The sequence below is a fragment of the Vidua chalybeata genome (genome assembly GCF_026979565.1).
Source record: "Vidua chalybeata isolate OUT-0048 chromosome W unlocalized genomic scaffold, bVidCha1 merged haplotype SUPER_W_unloc_1, whole genome shotgun sequence".
Taxonomy (NCBI): domain Eukaryota; kingdom Metazoa; phylum Chordata; class Aves; order Passeriformes; family Viduidae; genus Vidua; species Vidua chalybeata.
The window spans coordinates 495,794-503,980 of record NW_026530320.1 but is presented as its reverse complement, the minus strand read 5'-3'; the positions used below and the strand labels follow the sequence as shown (position 1 = coordinate 503,980).

General features: G+C 45.8%; 1 long non-coding RNA gene across 2 annotated transcripts; it reads left to right on the top strand.

Moving 5' to 3' along the window:
* The first annotated feature begins 5,190 nt into the window (after positions 1-5,190).
* On the top strand, positions 5,191-7,698 carry LOC128782843 (uncharacterized). Of its 2 annotated transcripts, none has more exons than XR_008428898.1 (3): positions 5,191-5,260; positions 5,870-6,023; positions 7,489-7,698. It is a non-coding gene; the product is annotated as an uncharacterized LOC128782843 (long non-coding RNA). The 2 variants fall into 2 exon arrangements; XR_008428899.1 differs by lacking the exon at positions 7,489-7,698 and adding an exon at positions 6,855-6,941.
* Positions 7,699-8,187: the final 489 nt, after the last annotated feature.

The following is an 8,187-nucleotide window of genomic DNA, read 5'->3' as shown; positions in this document are numbered from 1 at the left end:
AGCTCCAAGTTCCCACATTGTAGGAGTGGGTGGAATGAAAATTCCTTCAGTAAGCAGAGACCCCCATCAGCATCATCTTTGAAGACAATCAAGTTATTGTGACTCAATTATATGTCATGCCTTTGCCCAAGCTGCTTGCAGGATTGATAGGCAGAGATGCGCTTTCCCAACTTGGAATGGTTTTGACCACAGACCAGCATTTTCCTTGATGGCCACTGCAGAGCAGCCGCCCATCCTCAAGATCACCTGGTTGACTGAGACACCTGTGTGGATTGAGCAGTGGCCAATGTCAAAAGAAAGGCTTCAAATTGCTGAACAATTAGTACAAGAACAATTTGAAGCTGGACACATTGAGCCCTCTGTCAGTCCATGGAACACTCCAATTTTCATTGTCCCCAAGAAATCAGGAAAATGGAGATTGGTGCATGATCTACGAAAAGTAAATGAACAAATGCAAGCAATGGGTGCCTTGCAACCTGGTTTGCCAGCACCAACCATGATACCACAAGGGTGGAACATTGTTGTCATCCATTTAAAGGACTGTTTCTTTACCATTCCGCTTCATCCAGATGATACCCACCAATTTGCCTTCACCATACCATCTATCAACAGAGCAGCACCAGCAAAAAGGTATGAATGGATTTCTCTTCCCCAAGGCACGCGCAACTCTCCAACCATGTGTCAGCTGTTTGTTGATTGGGCCTTGCAACCAATTTGTCGACATTTTTTCCAATGCAATCATTTATCATTATATGGATGACATTCTTATTTCCACCAAACAGCCACTGACAGATGCAGATTTAAATTGGTGCATTTCACTATTGAAACATCATGGATTGACAGTATCTTCAGAAAAAGTACAATGATCAGCTCCTTGGAAATATTTAGGATGGCTGATCACAGATGCACAAATTCGACCTCAAAAATTACCATACACGCTGACATTTCTACCTTGCACGATGCTCAGAGACTTTTTGGAGACCTACAGTGGGTTTGTACCACTGTAGGAATCACCAATGATGATCTACAACCATTTTTGCCATGGCTCCATGGCAGTGATGCCAACAGCCCTCAAGTTTATACCCCTGAACAACAAAAAACTCTAATTCAAGTTTCAGAAAAATTACAGCGTGGTTGGAGTGCTCGTCGCATTGAACATGTGCCGCTGTCACTGTTCCTTTCCAACGCTGATGCCTGTCCTCTTGCCATTGTCTTATCAATGGCAAAAGAAAAAGGGGGAGTCCCACCCTGGGTCAGCAGCGATCCTGCTTGAATGGGTGTTTTTACCAGTTCAACCAAAAAGTCGAGTGATGAGCAGGACAGATGCTCTTGCTGCATTGATACGAAAAGGCAGAGACAGAATTCTAGAAATAGAGGGAAAAGAACCAGCAGACATCAGTGTTCCTGTGAAGAATGAAGATCTAGAGTGGCTGCTCAGACACTCCGTTGCTCTGCAAGAAGCACTGTTAGGTTTCACAGGAGTGGTGCACAACAAACAACCAAAAGGCCCAATGTGGTATTTCATCAAACGTTATCAGTGGTTGGCAAGACCACTGTGTTCATTGAAACCAGTTGAGGGAAAGACAGTTTTCACCAATGCCGGTTGAAGAACCAAAAGAGCTGTGTGTGTTTGGCAACAACGAGGGAAATGGATGAAACATTTAATCGAAGGAGATGCAAGAGATAGTCTACAAACCCTTGAATTGAAGGCCGTGTGTTGGGCTTTCCAAACTTGGAACAAAGAACCACTCAACGTTGTTTCTGACTCATTATATGTAGTTGGAGTTGTGCAAAGAATTGAAGATGGACGCCTCAGAAGAACCCAAAATCAACGTCTTGGAGAACTGTTTCTACAGCTGCGGAGTGTGCTGAAACAGCACCAGCATGTCTTTTGCATCATGCACATTCTAAGCCATTGATGTAACAGCGGTTTAGGAGAAGGCAATGCATTGGCGGATGCTGCGGTCAGTTATGCTGTTCATGTCCCCCCACAGAATAATTTTGAGAGAGTTCGCAACAGTCATGAGACATTTCATCAGAATGCGAGAGCCAAGCACCGATAATTTCAGATTCCCCTGAATGATGCCCAAGAGATTGTTCCTGCCTGCCCGCAATGTAGTCATTACGGGCCTGGCCTTGGACTTGGCACAAATCCAAGGGGCCTGAAAGCTTTATAGTTGTGGAAGATGGATGTAACTCACGTTCCAGAATTTGGTAGGCTGAAATATGTCCATGTCACTGTAGATACCTACTCAAAGTTCATTTGGGCAACAGCACAGACAGGAGAAAGAGCTCTTCATGTAAAAAGGCTTTTTTTTGCCTGCTTTGCAGTAATGGGTGTACCTGTAGAAATTAAGACCGACAATGCTCCTTCTTATGTTGGTCAACAAATTGCTACCTTTATGCAGAAGTGGGGGGTGAAACATACCACAGGGATCCCTCACTCATCTACAGGTCAAGCTATTGTAGAAAGAGCCAATCGTACCTTGAAAGAATATCTAGCCAAACAAAAGCATAATGATAAGACTGATGTTTTTAATCGATTGTCAAAAGTACTGTTTACCCTGAATTATTTGTGTTTAGCAGAAGGTAGAGAAGAACCTGCAGTTGTGATACATCACCAATCAGTGAAGGAGGGAAGACCACAAGCAATTCCAGGACTCTATGTTTTTATCACAAGGACATGCAAACCTGTGAATGGCAAGGGGCAAGTCCTGTTTTGTTTACTGGTAGAGGTTATATGTGTGTTTCAACAGGTACTGGTCCAGTTTGGGTGCCAACCAGATTTATGCGTGCGTGTCCACAGGCAGAGATACCCACCAACAGTGATAACAATGTTGACAATGAAAATTTACCTGGAACATCCTGTGACAAATCTAATTCTGATGAAAATTAATTTAGTAGAATAGCAGGAAATAAGTTAAATAATCATAAGCATAACCTTAAGTTTATCATAAGTTATAGTTTGTATTTAGAATTAAGTTTGTTTTTTGGGGCAATCAAGAACGTGAGAAAGATGTGGTGGGTCAAAGTATTTTTATTAAGTAGTGTTTTAGTAACCAAAGTATTTGGAATCCTTGACATTGATAAAAGACAAAATATGTGGATCACTTGGGCCAAACAGACTAAGCAGGATTCATTCTGCCTGTTGTTGACCACACTGTCCAATCCTTTTCATACTTGTTTAATTGGAGTTCCACTGAGTTACATGGCAGAGTTCAAAGCCTGGACTCTGGTCAAAATAAATCCAAAAAGTGGTCTGGGAGCACAGGCTGTTGCTGTTGTGCAAAATCTCATATTTATTAATGTTAAACCTCAAGAATTCAATCTTTTGGGTTCTGTCCCAGGAAATTACTGTTTGATATTTGGACCTCATGCTACTAAACCAACACAAAAAGGAAAACAGCCAACAGATGACAACACTTGGTTGTCTCCCAGATCTCCATTGTACTATAATTATTCAGAATATTGTAACAATTGGACTCAATCCGTGATACCACCGAAAAGTGCTGCAAGAAAACTGCCGCCAGGAATTTTCCTCATTTGTGGGGATCGAGCCTGGTCTGCAGTGCCTCAAAAAGCTATGGGAGGCCCATCTTATGTTGCTAAACTAACCCTGTTTGCTCCCACCATTCATCAGGTTCTAGGATTGCCTCAGAGGCCTCAACAAGTCAAACGGAGTGCTCTCCAACTAGACCCCAATTGCCCAGACAAAGTATCATTATGGGGGCGCACATCTGTAATACTAGCCTCTATCTTCTCCCCAGGAGTTGCTGCAGTGCAGGCTCTCACACAATTGAAAACCCTGGCCTGCTGGACAGGAAAACAAATTAATATAACATCTAAAATGTTAAGTGAGCTTGCCACAGATGTAGATAGCATTCGTCATGCGGTTCTGCAGAACAGGGCCGCCATTGACTTCCTTCTTTTAGCACAAGGACATGGGTGTGAAGAATTTGAAGGCATGTGTTTCATGAATTTATCATCAGACCATTCTCAATCAATTTACCAACAGTTAACGCAACTGAAGAATAACATGACAAAACCTGTCGTGGTAGACTCTCCGTTTGCCAACTGTCTCAATTATTTAGGTTTTACTGGATGGATCAAAGACTAAGTTCGTTTTGGTATTGTATTTTTTCTTATTATTACACTTATTCTAGTTTTTATACCTTGCTTGCTACAGTGCATGCAGAGAATGACTAACCGCACCTTCGAGTCAATCTGGGTAGCTCAAAAAGAAAAAGGGGGACTTGTAGCAGACTTTCTGAGAGAGAGAGGGCACGATTCATATTTAGAAGGTTGAGCTACCCCAGCCTAGGCCTCAGATGCAGGCCTTGGTGAGGCCTTGAAGCCTATGACGCAGTTGGAAAGTCAGTCTGTGGCGCAGTTAGAAATTATGTTAAGGTAACTGTTGCAGTGTGCAGCTACGCAAACGGAGCAAAAGGGCTTCATGAATTTGAGATGGGAGTTTCTGTTTCCTAAACCTAAAGCTGGAGTTTCTATTCTGTAATTTTACGTGTATTCATCCTTCCCCCTGGAGTTATTCCCATTGGATTTTACCTATAATGTATTCACACTGGGCATTGTTTTATTGGTTTCACCTTATCTCTTATTTTCCCTATAAAACCTTTGTCTGGACTCCAGATCGGGGTCACTTGTACGTGCGGCAATCGGGCAAATACAACCTACTTTGGACTGCACAACAAGTGTCCAATCTCTTGAGTCTCTTTATCCCGGTCTTGCTCACGCTCTCTAAACAGCTCTGTCCGTATCAAACGAACCCACAAAGGTGTTTGTTGCCTCTCTCTCTCTCCGGCGGCTCCCGGAAGCGCCTGGCCAGCACTCCGGGAAACGGTAATTGGGCGAAAACAAGGAAGTCAGAGAGAGGAGAAAAGAACGAAAAGTAACAAGTGGCACCCGAATGTGTGGCTTTGATGCGGGAACTGTTTTCTTAGCGCGGCAGATAGCGCTCCGGTTTGGGGCTTTTCCAGACGCGGGAGACACGGCTGCTGGCGCCACCACCATTGAGCCGCCAGAGTCCGCCCGGCGGGAAAAGCCGATTGGACCACAGCGAGTCCGAGGGGGCTTCCGCTCCCTCCGCTCAGCTCCGCAGACCTATCGCCACTGAGAAACTCCTCTGGCTCCTGCCGGCTTCCGGGTTTCCAGCGGACCGAAGACGCAGTTTCTGCACACCCCAGAAGACATCTTCAGACCGGGAACCGCTGTTGTTTTTTGTTTTCTAAGGGTCGATGGATCGGTAAGATTCTATACTAATGCGGGAAGGCCCCGGTTAGTGGATCTGGGTGGAGGCAACCCCTGTTCCCGCGGAGGGAGAGGGCACGCAAGCGCACTGCGTGTGGGGTAGCCGCCGTCGGGTTTTAGACTTTTTTAGTTTTTTTTTCTCTGTTTTTTCAGCAGCAGGCGGGTGAGGCTTGCTGGTGGGCAACATGGGTGGGAAGTTGTCCAAACAGCAAAAAGAGATTTATTACCAAGTAAAATTAACCCTGACAGAGTCAGGAGAAAGTTTTTCTAAAAGTTTTGTGAAAAAGTTTATAAAGTGGTTGACTTTAAAGTTTCCAAACATCTCAGCTCAGGATGTGAGGCAGAAGGTTTTTTGGAAGGGGGTTGGCACAGTTTTAACAGAAGGCACCAAGAAGGGGGATCCTTCAGTGAAAAAGGGTTTCATGAGGATCTTTTTGTTAGTTTATGACATTGTTAAAGAGGGTGCAGACAGTCGGGAAACGCGGGAAACTGAAAAGAGTCCATCTGATTTAGTTCCCCCGTCTCCCCGACTCCCACAGTCTGAAAATGCTAATCGCTCTGTTGAAACTTTTGTTCCTAAATTTCCTTCCGATTCTTTTCACAGTTGTGGCTGTTCCCAAAACTTCTGTAATCCTTCTAACCCCTTCCCTCACCCCCCACGGGACGAACCGCCACAAGATGGCGGCGGCCACGTGGCGGGGGTCTTTGTCTCATCACAAGATGGACAAAGAAGCGCGGCGGGAACTCCTCCTTCCCAGGTACCCCCCCACACACCAGTCCCTGACCCTCCTTCCCTTTGTCCTGACCCCTCCTCCTCCTCTCTTGCGGCAGACCAAACCCCTCCAAAATGCTACTGCAGGCCTCCGCCCACAGCACCGCCCCTCCAGGTAGTTCCTTCAGCTCCACCCCTCGAGGTTGCACAACCCAATCCCGCCCCGCTCCACACGGCATCACCAACCTCAGCCAGTCCCACACAAACCTCCACCCCCGAGCCTCTGGACCCTGCCCCCCCTCCTCCTGTTTCCCAAGCCCCGGCCTCTGGTTCCCATGGCGACGGGAAAGGTGGGGAGGCCGAAGCTGGGAAACAGAAAGCAGGCAGAGATTCAAACTCCTTGTTTCTCGCGACAGTGTTGTACAACGCGAGAGGGCAAAACCCCAGATGGGAACCACTTTCATACGAAAGCATAAAGGAACTCTGCAAAACAAAACGTGAATTTGGGCAAAAAAGCGAGTTTTTCAAGAGCATGTTAAAAGCAACTTTCAATTCTAACACCTTAGTTCCCACTGATTTAAAGCGCTTGTTCAGTTGCTTGCTCCCTCCATCAGAATACAGAATGTGGGAAAGAAATTGGAGAAGGTTTGCAGGAGACCTTCTTCCAGAAATTTTGCAGAGTCACGATTATGCAACAGATATAGAGGATGATGAGATCACCCTCGAACATCTTGTAGGTGAAAAAGACTGGAATCAAGCCCAAAAACAGGCAGCAGGGATTCCAAAACCAGTGTTAGATCTCAAAAAAGACGCAGCAGAACGGGCATTTCTTAGTATGCCCTCAAAAGAACCTATAATACCTTATATTGCTCTCAAGCAATCTGTTTCAGAGCCATTCATGGATTTTGTTGATTGACTGAGAGACACAGTCGAGAAAAAGGTGGAAGGGCAAGAAGCACGAGACGAACTCACATTTGAAATTGTCACCACAAATGCAAATGATGCCTGTCGGCGAGTCATCATGGCTCTTCCAGCGTCACCTCCACCTACGCTGGATCGGCTCATCGAGGAGTGCACAAAAAAAGCCACCCTGATGGCAAAGGACTTAGTGGAAAATCCTCAGGGAAAAGTGGTTGCTCCGACATCAGCAACCCCAGAAACTCCAGCATCGAGTTCTCCTCCTCCCAGACGCAGGTGTTATTACTGCAATGAGGAAGGCCATTTCACCAGCCAGTGCCCCTTTCGGGGGACAGCGCCTCCTCAGGGGGGAAGGGAGGGGGGGGAGAATTCTCCAACCAGCAAAAAAACTAATTGGGGAGCGCAGACCTACCCTGCGTGATGATACAAATGGGGTAGGTCAGGGGGTTGTTGGAGACCCCACAGATGACGCAGTGTCGTCAAACAGGAAACGCCGCAAGGGAGGAGGAGAACCCTAATTCCTGTTTTTCCTTTATACTGGCAGAATTTTTATAATTAGTTTACCTTTTCGTATGGTTTCATTTTTCTTTCAGATTAGCAGGATGTCAATTTCTACATTCCTGCTCCTCGTTTGGCTCCAGAAAATGACCTTCTACCTGTCCACAGGGGATGCATGGATCGTCCCTCAGCCACGAAAAAATGTGTGGGTCGCCCTTGCCCAAGCCTTGAAACAAGAACACCTGTGTTTAGCCACTGCCTCAGCAGAAAATTCAATGTCCACATGCCTGGTAGGGATTCCAAGCAAGGGGCAAGAATTTCCAAAGTCTTTGATCCATTTGCAAACTGAGTTGAATGAAAACAATTCCCCGAATATCTGGGCAGAGTTCTACAAGCACAAGGATGTTGTAGAACGTGTTAAAATACCTGTTCAGAATCCTCTGCTCCTGTGGCAAAAGTTTGTTCTAGACTTGCCCGCTGCTGATGGGGAGCCCCAGGAATTAGAACTACTAGGCTCCACAAAAGCTGAATTTTGCGTTCAATTTAATTTTTCACCAGATAAAGAAATAAAACGATATGCACAGGTCAGACAATACAAGATGGAATTCAGAGCAAGCCAGTGGTGCACAGCTGTTGCTGTTTTAGAGGTCCCTAGCACCACGGATTTCTATCCCCGCAAGCTGGAAAAGGGAATGTTTTTCATCTGTGGGGATAGAGCATATCCAGGAATCCCTTCTCGTCTGGTTGGAGGTCCATGCACTCTGGGGCGTCTTTCCCTTGCTTCCCCCAACATG